This window comes from Sminthopsis crassicaudata, chromosome 2 (genome assembly GCF_048593235.1).
Source record: "Sminthopsis crassicaudata isolate SCR6 chromosome 2, ASM4859323v1, whole genome shotgun sequence".
NCBI classification, from domain to species: domain Eukaryota; kingdom Metazoa; phylum Chordata; class Mammalia; order Dasyuromorphia; family Dasyuridae; genus Sminthopsis; species Sminthopsis crassicaudata.
The window spans coordinates 385,065,678-385,086,016 of record NC_133618.1 but is presented as its reverse complement, the minus strand read 5'-3'; positions in this window follow the sequence as shown (position 1 = coordinate 385,086,016).

Here is a 20,339-nt window from a genome sequence, read left to right as displayed (position 1 = left end):
GTGAAATTGGAATAACAAATGAAACTCAAGCAAATTGTCCTACCTAGTGTTGCTAAGCAATTGTTTGTTACTACTGTAAAGTCTCAGCATGAGAGGAGGATGCATGTAAAGCGGAGTTTAGAGACGGGTCCGACAAGCTGTTAGCTGAGAAATATAGTAAACAGGGCATTGATTTTCAATATTATCCCCCAAACACGATTTCATACAAAGCAATCACCATGCAGAAGTCTATGAAAATGTGTTTGTTGTGAAGTCAGTCATTCTGGTAATATTCCTCATTTTAAAGATATTAAAGAATAGATCAGCAGCTACAAAATGCATCAGATATATTGCCTTTCAGCTTATCAAGACTCTTTTGTGCAGCGGTCATAGTCAAATTGATTCATAAAGGTTAGATTAAATTGTTTCCATGATTTAAAACAGAGAACAACAAAGTTGTGGGACCCCTACCCCCACAGACATACACTTTCTTGACCTAAAGTTTCTATCAGGAGAAAAACTATTCCCTTCACCATCACTTTCTTGCCTCCCCCTTCCCACTCCGCTGTTAGCACTTAAAACGTTGTATGTGGGGCTCTCAACTTTTCTTAGAAAGAACTTTACTTTTATAATTTTCTCAATAGCTCTCTGATAATATCGTACTAATCATCAGCAATGTTCAATTGGAGATTTTGATGCAATTTACCTAAATCTGGCACTTTGTTTTAGAAGGCAAAATGGCGTCTTTGGCCGTGAATTTGTTGGGGTCAGGTAGGGTTCACTTGCCCCCCTAATTAAAGAATAATGTATCTAAACCCCCGGGCATGTTTTTAGTGAAGAGGTGGAGGGGCGAGTAGGAATTGAGCCGAGGATAAGGGAAAGCAGGACTTATTTGAGACAGGCAAATCATTCTATTTCAGTGTTAATCCTCAAAGTGAGCATGGTTGGCTCCAAAGTCTCCTCTGTCCCCTAGCTGGGCACATATCGTTTCTGTGAATTCAGATTATCTGCTGGACAGACCCGTCTGTCCCAGGAGTTGAAATCTCTGGGTTGAATTCTGGGAGAGAAGCTTAATGGATGTGGAAAACAAGTTCAGGAGCTGTGGAGTAAATGGGCTAACAGTACCAATATACTGTGAGTCTTGGTTTACCATTGAGGGTAGAGTGGGAAGGAGAATTCTTCAGTACTATTTTTTATTAATTTTGTCCAGACAATGGGAGAGGGGAATTTTCTTCTTAATGAGGATGCCTGAGTACAATTTCATTTTTTCTTTTCATAATTCTTGAAAATATGAAATTGATAGAAACACACAACTCATAATACATAGGTCTTCTGGAGAGTATTTAGGAGACAATATGGCCAAGAATCAGAGGACAGAAAGACAGGAATGTGAAAAGGCACAGGGTATCAATGAGATCAGATCACTAAGGTTTAAGTCTCCAAGAAAGTAAAAATCAAGAACTAATAAGATGGAGTGGGAGCCAAGAAGAGGAAAAATAAAAACTAGCTACTGTAGTCTTTTCTCTCATTTACTACCTGAAGAGCCAAATTACTTAATCTCAGTTTCCTGATCCCCAAACTATGGATAACATTATAATCAGAGAGTTGTCAGGAAAATGCATTGGCTATAGAAATGTGAGTTAGTATAAATTTTTTTCTTTTGAGCCTTTTTAAAAATATGGGGTTCAGATAGAAAAAGTCTTGAGACAAGATGCTGTTAAGATTTTCTTCTCAGGTTTTTCTATAGGGTTCAGACAGAAACCATGGTAGGACAAGTAACTTTTTGCTATTATTATCATGTATGTAATGTTCTGTGGACTATTACATGGGGGAGATAATTACTTTTTGTAATTAAAAATATTTGGATATACATTTATCCTTTGTAGGCTCACTGAAAGCATCTTTGGTACAATTACAGTAGCAGACAGGACAACAAGGATGATATTAATTTCATCCTTTTTACAGATGATTTTGATTGCTCTTGCTAGATTTCTATATTTTGAAAGTTTTTCTTATGGTCCTTGTTTTTACTTTTTGTCATCCTTTTCTTAAAGAAAAGGGAAAGGTGAATTAAAATATTAAGTGAAGTCAGGAAGACTTGAGTTTAAGTTCTAGAATCTAATAAATATAGCCTATGAGATCTTGGGCAAGTCACTGTTCTCTGCATTTAGGGATCTCTTTAAGGCTAAATGATAAAACAGTTTTTGTACTTCGTTGGAAGAAGAGATTTTTTTCATCGAGTTTCTCAAACTACTGAAATCACAGATCTGAACCAAAACAATCAATAAAAATGGCAATAACCACAATAATAAATTCAGCATAAGACTCAGAGACAAAAAGAAGATTGAGCTCAGAAGAAAACTTCAGAAAAAAGGTTGGTCTGCTCTAGAGTTGCATTTGCCTTGAATTCAGCTATCACATTTACCCAAGTTTGTTTCAGAATAATTGCACCACTACTCTGGTAAATCATACATTTGTAAATGATGATAATTTGTTCTCTGAGAAAATTTCCCTTGAAATGATTAGGAAAGTCAGTCATTTGAAAATTAGACCAAATGTATAGGCAGTTCCTAGAGCTTCCTGCTAACAATATCAGCTTCTAAAGTTTTCATTCATATAAACCTTATTAATGAAGATCTTTTAGTTAAATGTCAAGGGGGTTTGAAATTTAGAGTAAATCATGAAGCTTGTATGTCTTGCCAAGTCATGGGTCAAATGCATTTGTAAAAAACTGCTAAAAGAGCATATGGTTTTGAATTTTTCTACAATGACTAGTGTTTAAATAAATTGCTTGTACTGCTTAACTTCATGTATAATTTTGACAGAAATTGGCCTATAGCCTTTTGATATGTAAACATTTCAGCCTTTTATGCGGTATAAAAAGACACTTGCTTTTTAGGATCAGCTAAAGCCGTCACCCTGTAATTCAGAAAGCTGGCACCTAACATTACACTCTTGCTACATTTCAACTTTCAAGTGGCTGCCTCAGAAAAAGAGGATATTTCAAAAATATTGTCCATTTGGAATTAAAAGCTGCAAAGGAGGTGAGAATATGTCATTTACTCTCAGAGAGAAATAGCTGATACCATAGCATTACAGCACATCTTCTGTCAGTCTTCTCTATATCGGAATACTTAAATGGTGTGTGGGATTGACTTTTATGACATTAAATTATGTCTTTATCCAAATCTATCAGACAGATGCATAAATAGGTTTTTTTTTTTTAAATCTAAGTATCACTTGGAATATAGCATCAGAAAATGGTCCAGTGATACAGAACCTATTGGGATGCAGACCCAGGATAAATTTCTCAGTTCGTGAAATTCTGGACCCAAATAGTACATGTTTAACGTAGGACTTTTTAATTACTTGTGCTCCAACCACAATTTTGGGCAAAAATTCTGTGTTAGAGCTCTTACCAAGGAGGGAAATTTTGGGGACTTGGTCTTTAGATAACTTCCACCCAAGTGATTTTTCTCTGCATATAAATCTGAAGGGCTACTGAATAAATCCATTTATTGCTAATATATCTACCTCACATAAATAAACCTAGTAATGTTGATTGGATGGATAGCTCACCCAGTGGTAGACAGACCAGGTCCCTGAGAGCTGCTTGGTGCCAGACAGTTCAATGTGTTTATTTCCTGTGTGCTCAAGCTGGGGTGAAAACTGAACTTGGAAGGGGTTTTCAATGAACTATATAATTTCAATCTGTTACTGTAGTAAAATTCATATTTATTGTATATGTCAGTTTGTCATAAACAGACTTTTTTGAGATACACTGCTCTTTTTGTTAACTTTTAGAGGTATTTGATGGGGGGCAGAGGAAGAAGCTAACAAGGCTCCACAGACACATTTCTTTATATGGAGTTTAGAGACTATAGCAAATTGAGGCGCTTTTAATAAGGGCGATTATTCCACAGTGAAATCTAATTAAGAAAATAGAATCATGGAAAGGCCTCTGCTGGTACTGAAAGGAGTGAGAGGAGGTGTTCTATTTACATTTCCTATGCATTCCAACACATCATATTGTGGTCAGCAAACAGAAAAGGATACATTTCAAGATATAAAGAAGACATAATCTTTTTTTCCTTCTGGTCCTACATTCCAGGTTAATCTCTGAATTCATTCTGAAATGAATAAGGGTAATCTTTTCCTGGTTAGTTATACTTCCAAAACTGATGGGAAAGCAACTAATTTGCAAAATTCAATGCTCCATCACTGCCAGTTCCTTACTTTGTGAGTCTCCTTAGAAAGCATTTTGTTTTAGTAAGAATATTCAGTCACTAATTAGTCATTAGTTGTTGACACCATTTTGGCTCCCCACACATCAATGCAATCTGTAGAAGGCTCGCTCCTTGTTAAGCTTCAAAACAAAACTAAAAAAAAAAAAAAAAAAAAAAAAAACCCAAAAAAACAAACAAAAAAAAACACACCCCTTTAATAAAAATGAAAATCACAGAAGAGTAATTTTTGAATTTCACATGTGAAAATTCGTTAAAGGAACAATTACCCCAGTAGCTAGCTAAAGAAGTAAAATTTCATTTTGGTTTTAATTCTGGCTCTGCTACTTAGTCCTATTTGTGACTTTGGGTAAATTACTTAACCCTTCTGGGATTTCACTTTCCCAATCTGTAAAATGAGTGACTTTGTATGGTGATTCCAAAAATCCATTTCTGGCTCTAAATCCTATGATCCAATGATTCAATAGTAGCTTCAAGTTATACAGTACTTTCATCAGTATAATCCTTTGAGTTGAAAAGTATATTTTAAATGCTTTATATAGATGAATAAACTGAGACTTAGAGAAGTGACTTTCCCAAAGTTATTCAGGGAGGAAATATTAGAAGCATGAATCAAATTCAGTTCCTTTAACTCATTTTTGCTCTTTTAAAAGAAGCCTTGATGAAATAGCTCATCATTTAATCATCTTAGAACCTAGGAAAGATAGTAAAAATTCTTACCAGGATGCAATAATGTTCACATTTTAGAAACAAAGGAAATAGTATTATGTGAATTGTGACCATTAAGCAATGAGATTGATTTTTTTTTTACAAGCAAACTAGAACTTATAAATTCAAATAAGTACTGTCCTATAAGAATTTTTTTTTAATATATGGTTCAGATAATTGCACCCTCTTTGGAATAAGCATGTAACTTCCCAAAGGAACTACTTTGAGAGATAAATCATTTGGATATAGAGGTTCTAGTCTGCTTGTTAAAAACTCATTACCTTATGGTCACACATTATTGTATATTTTCAAGGGTCAAAAAGAAAGTCAAATAATATGTGTGAGTCTAATGGAGAAGTAAAGAGGTTGGGGGGATGGCACATCCATAACAAAGAACTTTTAGAGAATTCAGTAGAGCTGAGAGCAGTTTTAGGACAAAACAAGTTGGAGCAAAGATTATTGAATGTTAGAATTTGTGTTATTTGAGATCATCTGATCTATCTTCTTCACCATATTGATGAGAAAGCAGAGAAAGTTGAAATGATTAACCAAGGTCAACCTTGTTCATTCATTCACTTAACATTGATCATTATTTCTCCAATCCGATTTTATATCAGCCATTTCCCAGAGGTTATTATTGGTTATTTATAGGGGTGGAAAATGTTTTAAATCAATAAAATTAATGATAGTCCTTCATTATCAATGCAAGAGATGATGTATTAGTTCATCTGCTTCATATAAATGTGTATACACAAAAGTTGATCTATTATTAGCCATTCCATATAACAGACTAAACTTCCTTTTGTCTCCAAATGTCAAATGTCCCCTTCATTATATTTAGTGTTCTTTTTTTTTCTTTTCCTCCTTCCTTTTTCTCTTTTTTTTCTTGTTGTTCTCTTCCTCCTCTTCTCACTCCTTTTCTTCTTTCTCCTTGTGCTCTTCTCTTTTCTTTCCCTAAACTATCTCATATATTTATCTTACCTTTAGCTTGACCTAGGTGGCACAGTATCTAGAATGCTGGACACAAAGTCAGGGACATCCCTCTTCCCGATTTAAAATCTAGCCTCAGACCCTAGTTGTGTGACACTAGATAAATCATTTAACCTTGTTTACTTCAGTTTTCTCATCTGTAAAATGAGCTGGAGAAGGAAATGGCAAATCACTTCAATATCTTTCTCAAGAAATCCTCACAAAGAGTTATACACAAGCCAAAGCTGCTAAATAACAAGTTGATGGTTATCCAGTGAATCAATCCATTTAACTTATGATTCATTTAGGGCCATGTTAATCAATTTTTGCATAATAATACTAGACATTATGCTGTATAATTAAAGGCCTGATGGCTGGATAAGTGAGTAGTCCCATTGTCTTCTGCCCTGGCCAAACCATATATTCATGCTATTATTTTCAGTTATACACCCACATTTTGGAAGGGAAATTATGGAGTGCATACATAGGAGGCCAGCCAGAATAGTGAGGGGAATTGAAAACATGTGATATGCTAATCAGTTGAAGAAACTGAGTATGATTAGCTCAGAGAAGAAAAGATTTAGAGAATATAGAATTGGTGTTTTCAAATGTCTCCTCCAGTTTTTGTTTTTTAATATAAGTGAGAGAGAAAGAGAAAAAGAGAGAGACAAACAGAAAGACAGACAAGGGGAGAGAGAGAAAGAGAGAAAGAGAGAGGAGAGAGACAGACAGACAGACAAAGAGACAGAGAGAGACAGAGAGAAAGACACACACACACACACACACAGAAATAAAACCCAATAGGAAGAATTATAGGGGGGGGGGGAAGAGGCAAATGTCCACTCAATATAAAGAGGAACTTCCAAACAATTTATATCAAAGAGGAATGGACTATTTCAGGAGTCAATGAGTTCTCTGTCAATAGAAGTCTTTAGCTGACAGCTAAATGCCTTGGTGCTGGAGTTTGTCTTAGACAGGATTTATGCTTTTGACAGGGTTTGAGCTAAATGACTATTAAAGACTCCTACTCCAAGATTTTATAATCACAAGACTAGTTGATCAGTTCTAGGATAATTTGATCCAATTCACTTAATAAGTCCATCTGCAAATATCAGATTGACTTCTCTGAGGCAGTTATTGTTGTTGACATATACGTATAGCCAATAATAAAAGGGAAAAACTGATGGACAACACATTAGGGATATCTCTCACTTGCCCTATAAAAATCTTGCATTTATCCAGATCTTCAGTTAAAATCACAATAGTTCAGCTCCTATGAATTTGTGTTATTTATAATTTATCTATTATGAGGAAAGTGGTTTGTTCATAGTAATGATAGTTTGGGGATCGATTCTTGAGCCAAAAACTGGACAGCTGAGTTAGAAAAGTCATGTCTACATGATACTGTACATTTCTTTTTACAATTCCCTAAAGTCCTCCCCTCCTCCCCATTTGTAACATTTGTGGATTTATTCATTTTCATCACTACTTAGTAAGTCAACACAAAATTTGCAAATGAAATGGTGAAGTAAAAAAAAAAATTAATCCTAAATAATGACAAGACTTACTGTGAAACTCTAGAGTCCGGGAATGATTTGGATCATAAAATATCCTTAGTGCTTTTTGAGACACTAGCATACGTTTTTGATTATGCTATTGTAAAACTATCCACATACTGATTTCAGCAGTGGCCATTTCAGAACTTTCAAAAAGTCACTTTCTAAGTGTGTCCAAACTAGTGTGATTGTACTCACATCAGACTTGTAATACTTTTTTTTTTTTTTTTAAATAACCCCTAGAATGCTTAGGCGCTTTAGTAAAGGCTTCTTCAAAGTATAACCAAGGATATCTGCTTATTGTCATTACGTAGTAATTTATGATGAAAAATGAAGAATGAATATATGTGAGAAATAGATCCTATTTTTTATTTCATGGAAATTATTGGTTCTTTCTACTTATGCAATGGAATCATTGTGAAATTTCACCCATAATATAATAGACCTTTGAATGTGAAAACATGTGGGGTACTGTGAGGGAATTTTCCCCATGAGGCATAAACTGACTATGGATCAAAATTCTGCTCCAGCAAACTCCTAACATTCAACCCAATCCTTTTGTGTGGTACAGAAATGGTGAGGGATCACCATTTAATAAAAAAAGGCTGGAGAGATCTCTAGAAGCAAAGCAAAGTTTATTATATGTTCTGGCGAGTTGGGTGTCCCACTCCTTTGAGCGCACAATCGAAAGGAGGAAGCACCTCCTGGGGCAGGGTTAACACATTTAATCCCTAATGCCAATACCCTCTCCCACCACTGATCCTCATCCTCATTGGCTGGGGATCTTACATTCTAAACTCAAGAACTACCTAAGAAATTGAACTTGACCAATAAGTACATAGTTGCCCATATTTGACTGAAATAGGGAGAAAATGATGTCATGGGAGGATAGCAGGAAGGGGACTTAAGTATGCTCCTTTACTCAATCCTCAAAGTCCTTCAGGCCTACTCAAACTCTGAAGTTGATAAAGCCATACTTGATTTTCACAACTGTTTTGAAAGATCTCACCTCATCTCGTTCACTTTTAAAGTGTCCTGTGCAGCCCTTGCTATGACATTATGTTTTTCCTGTTTGTATTTCCTTCAAATGCATTGTTCTAGTGGATGTGTAAAACAGGCAAATGAAATTGAGGTACATATCTATTGCATGTAGAGTATGGAAGGAAACCTTGTCCAAAATGTTAGAATCAACTTTCTCATTTCCCAGCGTAGATATTTCAGACCTTCTCTTCTCAAGCCTCCCATAATTCCTCTTTTTTGTTCCCTTTTCTGTAGAAGACCTTGCCTACTAACTTACTTAGGAAAATAGTCCCTCCTGAACACCCTTCTCTCCTCAATTGTATGCTTCAAAACCTTTTTGTATTAAATATTATATTGTATCAAAGTTGTATTGTATCAAAACCCTATTCTCTCTTCTTTTGCTCTTGTTTTAAATAAAGAAGTGGCCTTTTTCCTTGTTGAGGCCAGCATCTTTACTCATGTCCTTGAAACTTTGTGTACTGTAAAGATTTTAAGCCAGAAAAACTTGAGTTCATATTGTCTGGGCTTAACCATAAAATGTATGATCCTGGCAAGTCATTTATCTTTTCTGATGCCAAGCACTGTCCTAAGTGCTTTATAATTATTATTTAATTTGATCTACACAATAGTTCTGAAAGGCAGGTGCTCTTATTATTGAACAATTTTACATTTCACAACCATTTTACAGATAAAGGAACTGGGACAAAGAGAGATTAAAAGATTTGCTCTAGGTCTCATAGCTTATAAGTATGTGAGGTCAAATTTGAACTCATGTTCTTTCTAACTCCTGGTCCAATATTCTATCCACAGTGCTACCCAACTACACCATAAGCATGTGCTATTATAAAATCTTTCATTTAACAGTTCCATCCCCTCAAGATACCATCCTATATCTCCTCTCTTTTTCATAACCAAAATTCTAGAAAAATCTATTGCCCCTGATTTTTATATGTACTATTAGTTATCCCTTCCACATTCCAGGTGCTATGGATATAGGACACCTATGATCTGGAAAATCCACATAAAACTTTTTAACCCTTCCTTCTTCCTAGAGAAAAAAATCTGAATTTTTTCTTTTTCTTTTATGGGGTGTTTATGGTACTTTATTGTAAAATTTGGGTTAGGCATTTGGCCATAGGCTATAGTCCCTATAGGTCAATATTAAGTAAGTCTGATGGCTTTTTCATGTCATCTTCAGCTTCTGCAAAACTCCCCCCAATTTCCCACTTAATTTCTTATGTCAAACCACAATATATAAAATCTGTGATAGGGAATGTCCCCAGCTGAAAGGGTAACTATATAATCTGTGCTTGTTGTCTCTCCCCTCCACCATCATCATTTCCATCCTCACTTCCTCTCTCTGTGCCTCAATTTTTCAGTCTGAAATGAGTGATTGGGGGGAGGAATGAGCTTTAAAGTCCTTTGGAATGCTCAATATATATGACTGTCTTTCCCTTCAGATATAAATGTTTTGATATCAGTATATACAAAAGTGACTGAAATGATATATGTGTTAAAAAGCACTTGTTGGACACCTCACAAATGCTGAATAATCAATTAACTGATGACAGCTAATTAGGCTATGAATGATATTCAAGAGAAATTCTAAAATAGGCATTTCTAACCTATTTTGTGTCATGGACTTATTTTGAAGACTGAATAATACTGTGGATCCCTTTTCATATTTATGTTTTAAAGTACATATCATAAAATACATAGAATTACAAAAGAGACCATTACATGAAAATACAATTATCAAAAAATTTTTAAGAAGTCCCACATATCCCAAGTTAAACTCTTCTAAGGACTGAGCTTTATTTGGCCACTTTCCCTTACTTTTTTTTACTCTTTTCTAGCAAATAATAAAGATATATGTATTGCATCTACTATGTTATATTATATTCTCAAAATTTAAAACTAAACTTTATTATTGTGGTTCAGTTTTGTCATTTCTTTTTCCAGCTCATTTTACAGATGAGAACACTAAGGGAAATGGGGTTAAGTAAATTATCCAGGGTCACACAGCTAGTAAGTATCTGAAGCCAGATTTGAACTGAGAAAGATGAGTCTTCCTGCTAGGCCTAACACTATACTCATTGTGCTACTTAGCTATTTATTCTATTGAATTCTCTACACTATAGTATACTACAGTATACTATGATATCCTATCTTATCATATTACATTACACTATATTACACTACACTACACTATACTATACTACTATCCTATCCTATATTATACTATCTTGTATTATGCTATGCTATGCTATGCTATATATTACACCACAGCATGCAATTAATATTACTGAAGCATTGTTACTTTGAATTCCCAAAGTATATAGAAAGCTGAACTTGTGTAAGTGGTCTCTTACCTATACAAGATGCTTATATTATGTTCTTTCTGTGATGTCCACATACATGTAAGAGAAGAAAGTTATATGTGATAGGATCCCACATGTGATATGGCATTTCAATTGTAATAATAATGTTGGTCCCATAAATAAGAATTTATAAAGTTCACAGATGATTTTAATTTTTTTCACTAATTTTTTCAAACACTGATTGCCTCAGTTTCCTCATCTGTAAAATGAACTAAATGGGATCATGAAGAGGTCTGAAACTGAAGAAAAAAATAACAAAATATGTTAACTATATTATATCATTGTTGTTATGAGAAGAAAGAATGTGATCATCAGGTACCTCATTCCCAGGTCAATGCATTTTCTTCACTCTGTACCTCATTTTGAGACAGTGATTTTAATCCAGATTTTGTTACCCACTGGTGGTGGAGTTGAAGAAAAGTCTCTATCTTAAGAACTATAATATTTCAAAATGTAATCAATCTGAATCCATAGAATATAAAACTATGTAACTGTAATATATGATTTTTCAATAATACCTGACCAAAAATCATAGCCCTAGAAGGTTCACAGAACTCTTAACATTCATTATCTTATTTGATCTTTATAAGGATTCTTCCCATTTTAGAGCCACCCAGCTTGTTAATGTCAGAAGTAGAACTCAAACCTTTCTTTCTTAACTCCAAGTCCAATGTACTCTCTCTGGGACATGGTATCAGTTTTATAAAGATTTGGGAGATCTAAGGCACTAAAATGCCAAGTAGTACATTTTTTTTTTATCACATGACCTAGTAGCTGCAGGGGACTCTATGCTATCTTACTGTTGTATCTTAATTGTTCAATTGTTTCAGTCACGTCTGACCTTTTATGACTTTATTTGGGATTTCCTTGACAAAGATACTGGAATGATTTGTCATTTCCTTATTCAATGGATCCAGTGGATCTATTTTGTTTGGCAATCATAAGTTAAGTAACTTTTCCTTAGGGTTAAAGTATTTTCTTAGGTGTTATGTTTCTAAGTAAATATCTAAGAGTTGCCATTTGTACTGGTGGTAGTAGCAAGAACCCTCACTAATGATATTAGAAATTTTTTGAAATATTGAATTCTAATACATTATTTGAATACAGTAATGATTCTATGATCTCATGGATTTGCCAGTTCTCTTAGCTAAAATAGATTATAATCACCCTCCAAATTGGTACATAGCCTTCAAGAATTGTAGCTGAAAATAAAATGTTCATCTAATGTTTTGCTTTCTGGCAATAAGCCTTTCTTCACTTAACCAGACTGGTCTGCAGAAGACTGTTACAGACAAAAAGGAAAATGACAAAAGAGAGAATATGGAAAAATAGGAATACTGATACATTGTTGGTGAAGTTGTGAACTGATCTGGCCATTCCAGAGAGTGATTTGGAACTTTTTCAAAGGATTATAAAACTGTGCAAACCCTTTGATCCAGCAATACCACTATTAGGTCTGTATCCCATAAAAAAGGGAGAGAATCTATATGTAGAAAAAATTTTATAAGCAGCTCTTTTTGTGGAAGCAAAGAATTGGAAATTGAGGGGATGCCTACCAATTGGGAATGACAAAACAAGTTGTGGTATAAGAATGTAATGGATTATTATTGTTCTATAAGAAATGATGGGTAGATAGATTTTGGAAAAACCTGGAAAGACTTAGTAAACAGAACCAGGAGAATGTTGTACACAGAAACAGCAAGATTATGTGATGATCAACTATGATAGACTTAGCTATTCTCAGCAATTTGATGATTCAAAACAATTTCAGAAGTCTTATAATGGAAAATGCTATCCACATCCAGAGAAAGAACAGTGTAGTCTGAATGAGATTGAATCATAGTATTTTCATGTTTTGTTTTGTTTTCATTCTTCCTGGGTTTTTTCTCTTTTGTTCTTATTTTTTTCATGACATAACTAATTTGGCAATATGCTTAATATAATTGTACAAGAATAACCTATATTAGATTGCTTGCTATCTTGTAGGGGGAGGAAGGAGAAGGAAGAAAAAATACAAAAATGAATGCTGAAAACTATCTTTACATAGAATTGGCGGGGGTGGAGGGGTGGGAGAGGGGAAATACTATTAAGTGTAACAATAACAGACTGATACAAGGTCATCACCTGGCCTGTAATCAATTAATTAATCAATTAATAAGCATTTATTAGCCTACTAAGTTGGGCATTGAGCTTGATGATGGGAATACAAAGACTGAAAAAAAACAATCTCTGCTTTCTAAGAGTTTACATTTTATCAGGGAGACAATGTTACAAAGATAAACATGTGTACAATACTGACAAAAACAAACACTGTAGTTGTTGGAAAGAACTAGCAACTATGGATGGGTTTGGGTGGGGTAGAGAGAGCAAATTAGGAAATGTCTCCGGTGGGATGTGGTGCTTGAGCTGAGTTTTGTAGGAAGCTGGGGATTGAAGGGGTGGAGGTGAGAAGAAAGTGTTTCAGGTCTAGGAGTAGTCTGTTCAGAAACATGTAGAGAGGAGATAGACTACCATCTACAAAACTGAACAAGAAAATCAGTTTGGTTGGAGCAGGAAATACATTATGTACCTATCATGTAATTATGTATGTTATTCAGAATTCAGAGAGTACCCCTGGCCTCCAAAGGGTTACATCCCCTTTCTCCAAGACAGCAAGCAATCTGATAGTTTCATGTGTGCAATGCTTTTAAATGTATCTCCATATTTGTCATGTTGTGCAAGAAAAAATCAGGGAGGGGGGAACACATGGGAAAGGAAAAAAAAAAAAAAACAGGTAAAAGTCTTCATAGTTCCCTCTCTGGATACAATTGGCAGTTTCCATCCTGAAGGGACTCCTAAACAGACATTTCACATTCACCTCAGATCTGTACTTTGAGCAGGAACTGAAGGTCCATATATTCTGACTAGACAGATATGCATAGCTCATCATCTTAGCACCAGTCATTTCCTCTGAGAAGACCATGACTGCAAGTAACTTTTCTTCCTGAACAAACAGGATCTAATTCAGTAACTCTAGAGTTGTCAGGACTGGATGTTTTTTGTAGAGGGCTGGAACTTTGGAGAAGTATACTTGAAACAAGGTGTTAACTCAGTGGAATTGATGAGATAATGGTTCTCTAGCTCATATATATTCTTAGTATTTAGTATGATGATGCAATGGTTTTCTAGAGTTGTATGCAGCTGGGACTACTGAGATATCCCCTGGAAAAGTGAAATATGTCCTGGTCTGGCCTATGGATCCTTTGCTCCAGGCACAGTAGACTTGACCAATTATCTTGTCAATTCCACTGAGTTAACATCTTGTTTCAAGTATACTTCTCCAAAGTTCCAGCACTCTATAATTTTCCTTTTAGGATTGCTATTCAGTCACCTGTGCTCAGAGGAAGAGGAAGACAGAGACTTAAGATCCAGTGTCAGGCTTAACTAGGCTTTCAAGTATTCATTCTTGTTATAGTTGCTATAAAATATTTTCCCTTTCTTCCCCTTTTATTCCCATCCTCACATTTCTCTTATAGGAAGTTTTAAGTGATACATTCAAAAAAGGAGAGAAAGAAACTTTGGCCTCTCCTTTCTAATACTACTCATGCACAGCTCTACCTGGTCTCCAGTTTTCATTTGCAGCCTCCAGTTATAGAGCACAACCATGCTTGACCTTTATTTAGCAGGGGTCAGATTCTTCCCCCTTTTTAAAACCATGTTGCATGTGTCTAGATTCATGAGAAGTGCTCAAGTCCAGGGCCCTAATACTTATAATAGCATGGAAAGGTAACTCAGAACCAGGTTGTATTGGGGTTTAAGGACCAAATAGAGGAATTTGTATTTATGTCACTGGAGTTCATTAAAATTTTCCAATTCAGCAAAACCTGCCAGAGCCTTCAGTCTACTTAAAAACATAGCCTTAGAGTATAGTCTGTACTGACTACAAATGAGGTATCTGAAAGTAACCTTAGTGAGGAATGCTGAGATAGAGACAGGAACAGTGATTTCATTAGTATAGGGTAGTCCCACTTGAGAAAACTGCCTTTATTAATGCATTTTAGTTTATACATTGTTTTTCCTCAATAGTATTTTATTTTTCCAAATATATGTAAAGATATTTTTCATCATTCATATTTGTAAGATTTCATATTTCAAACTTTTTCTCCATTCTTCCCTTACCTCCCCCTTCCCAAGAAAGTAAGTGATTCGATATAGATTATAGATATATAATCTTTTAAAACATATTTCCATATTTGTCATGTTGTGCGAGAAAAATCAGACCAAAAGGAAACCATGAGAAAGAAAAAGTAAACAAACAAACAAACAAACAAAAAGTGAAAATAGTATGCCTCAATCCACAATTCTCTCTCTGGATGAGGATGGCATTTTCCATCTCAAATCTATTGGAATTGTCTTGGATCACTCCATTGCTGAGAAGTAGTTTATGGTTTTAGAGGGATTGCTGAGGGCTTTGAAACTTGCTCAGGGTCACATAGCTAGTGTGAGTGAGAGGAAGTATTTGAACCTAGGTTTTCCTGACAAGTTCTTTATTCAATTGGCCAAGCTACCTCTGCTAGTGATACATATATATATTAAAAATTCATCCTCTCCTCTAAATAATGTATACACACACACACACCAGAGGAAATGGCATTACCACTCCTCAAAATAATCCCAGTTTATGAGCTGGCTTTGGAAACTGAAGCTCAAAATAAATGCAGCTCTTCTGGCTAAGATTGATGGTGGTAAATGGGGGCTTGACAAGTTGAGGCTTCATTTTAGTCCAAGTTCCCTATTCTCTTGTCCATTTCGCTTGCCCCCTCTTGCCACCAAATCTCCAACTCATGTCACTCTCCAACTCTGTAATGTCCTTTCAAACCATGGTTTGATAGAGTTGTTGAATTTTGGCCTGAATGGATCCTTAGGGATTAATCTTCTAGTCTAATCCCCCTCATTTTACAGATGAGGAAACTGAACTCTAGATTGATAAACTAACTGCCTACACGACATTATTAGGATTAGAAGCTAGGTCTCCTGACTCCCTGTCCAGAGGTTTTCCCATAGCATACTTTTTTCTTTACTTCTTAAAACATTAAATTGCCTAAATGATAAAAGAAGTAAGGAGGGGGTGGTGAGAAGAGAACTAGCCCATTTTTTCCACTGTCCCATTGAGTAACTCCTCTCCTCTTCTCATGCTTCCTGACCTTTTTCTTCTCTTTCTCTGGGGAAATGTGAATGCTCTCAGAAAGGAAACACTCAGAATTGCTTCCAGCTATAGCTTAAGCTTAAATCAGTGGTTTGGGGGTTTGATGGGACTTGGGCCAATACTTGGAAGAGTGCCCAGAGGTACATTCAATTAGATAGAAACACTTGGGATTTAAAGAATACAGGACTGGGAGTCAATACCTAAGTTTTCCTCTCCATTTATTCCATGATCCAAGTGACACTAGCCTCCTTGCTGTTTCCCAACACATGCTACTCCATCTCCCAGACTCTTCCTCCAGCTTTCACTGGCTATCCCACATTCCTTGACTTTTTCTGTCCTCATTTCTACTTTCTGGTTTTCCTAGCTTCTTTTATATATCAGAAAAAGTCCCACCTTTTGCAAGAAGCCTTTCCCAACCATCTTTAATTCTCGAGTCTTCCTCCTGTTATTATTTCCAATTTTATTGCATATTTTTAATATGCAAAATATACTGCATATATTTTGTTTGTAGGTAGTTCTTTATAAGTTCTCTTCTATTAGACTGAACTTGAGAGTTCAGACTTTTTTGGTCTTTATTTGTATCTCAGTGATTAGTTTATTGCCTGACACATTGTAATAAATTCTTCTTAACTAGTTTTGACTTGGCTCTGCTACTAAGTATCTATGTGAGATTGGGTAGTCACTTCATTCCTCTGGGTTTCAGTTTCTTCTCTTGTGAGTAAGAGAAAAATTTCTAAGGTTCCTTCCTGTGGTTTTATGAAGCAATATCATCAGAATAAAGTGGCATGTTTTCTAAGAGTCCAATGAGATATGAATGTGAGAAATAACTCTATTCCAATCAGTATCAATAAATTTGATATGATTCTATAGGGGTAGAATTATAAATTATATATATATATATATATGTATATATATATATGAATTATAGAATAGAAAAATATATAGAATTATAAATTCTATATATTAGACCTGAGATCCATGAGCTGTGGATTGTAAATTCACTTGCTTAATCATAGAAATCTAACTAGAGTTCTCTACCCTTATTTTTCCTTGTCATAGTAACCAAGCACAGTGTGGCAAAGGTGACTCAATTACATGGAAAGTCCTCCAATTTATTTTTATGCCTTTGGGCCATTCTTTCTCATTCATCACAAGCAGGTGACTATCTTATGACCACTTAATAGAGATGCCTTTTTTTTCAGCCAATCTATGATCTCCTTATGCTGACATGTCATTTTTGGTCTTCAAGGGCAAGATCGTTCAATCAATGAGATTCTGTATTTCCCTATGCCTGTTTTGCATATTTGGGTATCAAATTTTAAAAAAACTAAGCCCTGGAAGAAGGGGGCATCTCAGATTGTGAGGAAGATGTGAGGTCCTTTTCATTAGAGGGGATCATGGACCCTTAATAAAGTGTCATTACTTCAGAGTTCTGCCTCAGTCTATTTTATTGTTGGTTAGACAATTTTAATCTCAACATAGCTCTGAAGATCCAAATGTGGACAGAGCTTAGAGAAGGAGGGAAAGAATTATTTAGGTCTTGTTAAATAGGTGAATTACTATGTCTAGCAATCTGTGTCTAAAGCAAGTGAATTTGTTCAAATCACTTCTGAATTTTTTTTTTCCTTTCAAAATTTATTTCTGTCTGCAAGAGTTAACACATATCTTTCTATGGATGAATTTAAAACACTTTTCATATCAAAGGCAATGAATTATAATTTTTTAAAACTGGAAAGTAAAAAAGCTGGGGTTCTAATCCAGACAGTTGTATTATTAGTCAATCAACAAGCATTTACTTGCCTACTGTGTCAGACTGCTTAGCATCCAGTATACAAAGACACAAAAGAATCAGCTGTTCACTGGACAAGACATTCATTCCATCTCTAGCTTCCTTGCATTCTCACCAGTTGTCTGCCATGACTACATTTCCTCCTCTGCTCTGTCTCTCTGAATCTTTATCAATATCTCTTCTTAAGCCTTTTCTGATCCCCGAAGCTGTTAAAAGTTCTCTCTCTTTTCAAATCACAATGCATTTACTTGGGTAAAGCAGGTAAACAGCAGGCTCCATGGTCTGATCAGGCTATAGCATACCCCATAGAGAGATGAGCCTGCTTCTTGGCTACTTCTGGGGAAGCATGTGGCCTATTGCTGAAGGGATTGTCACTTTGAATAATTCAGCAAACCTTGGGGGGTCCTTTGGTCCCCCAAAATGTGATGGTTGCAGCAGGAGGAAAGTTTTTTGCCAAAGCTATGATCAAATAGGCTCAGGAGTAGCCCATTTAGTTTATTTTATAGGGAGTGACCATCCTCTGGCTCTCCCTTTTCCCACTGAGGGGGCAACTGAGGGCTTTTTGAAACCCTCCTTGGAGAAAGGAGGTAGGAATTACACTTTGCCCCATCCTAAAAGAAAAATGACAAGGTAGCTAGGACAGTCATGTTGATTTAGATAAGCCTAAGCTTGGAACTACTTAAACTACTGCATTTTCTGTTTTCTCTCTTTTTCTGAGCTTAGGTGACCAGAGATCGATCCTAACATGGATCTCTCTCCAAATTTAGAGGCAATCTTATGAATTTGATTAGTATAAAGACAAGTGGCCCCTCAATCAGAATTAATTGGAAGAGGGAAAAGTTTTTGCACTATAAATCCAATTTCTAGCCTGGATAGAAGATAAATACCTGGAAGGAATTATTTGGACAGTGTCAAGGTAAAATATGAAATGCCAATTTAGTAGTCCCCAGACTGCTTTGCTAGCTTTAGATATAGACCTCCTGGCAGAGTATTATAGTAATTATGTTACTATATGCTATTTAATATTTTTGCTACACATTTCTTTTATATGGATGAGAGGCAGAGAGAATCTATCAATCTCTCCTCACTGGATCCAGCAGTAATCATTACTATTACACTTTTTGTATATATATTGCATATTGTCAGTGAAACTTAAACCTTTTGAAATAAGTGACTGCATTATTTTTTTCTTCTTTGTATTCCTACAAACTAGAATGGTAGGCATTGCACATAAAAGGCATATAATAACATTCATTTGTTGCATTGAACTGAAGTATATGAGATATTGCTAAATGAAGAAAGGAAGCTAGATGATACCATGGAAAGCATGCTGGGTCCAGAATCAAGAAGACTTGAATTCAAAATGGGCCTCAGACACTTACTAGCATCATAAGTCTTGGCACATCACTCAACCCTGTTTACTTTAATTTTCTCATCTGTAAAATGAGCTGGAGAAGGAATTGGCAGTATCTTTGCCAAGAAAACCCTAAGTAAAGTCACAAAAATCAGACAAGCCTAAACAATAAAAAAATAATAAGAAGAAATAGAGAGGTATTAGGTAAGGAAAAAGCATGCACACATACACACAGGGCACAGCATAACATATGAGGAGGGTAATGTGGAAACAATTCTAATCAGAATGGATGGTCTTAAAATTATAACCTATCAGGAGATAATAGGAAGGTCAGTAGATGAAAGAGCCTTGAATCCCAAATTGAGGATATATCAGTCTGCTATAGAATTGTAATCAGTATGATTCATAGATCTAGAACAGAAGTGGACCTCAGAGTTTATATAAGCCTAACTTCCCTTTTACTGGTGAGAAAACTGAGGTCTAAGCTTTGAACAGATAATAAGTGTTAGAGATGGAATTTAAATGTAAGTCTAATGAATTCAGAATTATGTTTTTCCTTCTGTACAGTATTATCTTTTGGACAGCTATTGCAGTTTATTTAAGCAGGATAATTGGCATGAAAATAATAGTTCACAACCTTGTTGTATTTTATAGTGCTTTTCTCACAAGCATACTGGGAGAGAAGCATGTGAGTTAGGAGTAAACTAGATAATCTCTAGGTATTGTGATAAAGCAAGAAAGGTAAACTGGATTTATAACTAGATCACCTAATACTAAATTCTTTACTACCCCATCTTTTTTTTAATCAAATGTTATCTCATTTCATCCTCACAACAATCCTTTGAGGGAAGTACTATGATTATTCTCCTTTTGCAGTTAAGGAAATTGATTGAAAGAAATTAAATGACTTGCCCAGGATCACAGAATTATAAAATTGTGAGGCAGAATTTGAACTCAAGTCTTTGCAGATTGCATCATCTGATTGCCACAAGTCAAAAGATATCCAAAGTGTAATCACTGGGAAATATCAGAAATAAGGGTCTCCTTACTTTCTAACTGCCTTTCTGATTCAAATGCTATCTCATCTCTCTCTATTTTAATAGCTAATGCAAAAGCTTTCCATCTTCCTAGAAGGAGCCTTTACTAAGAAGGTG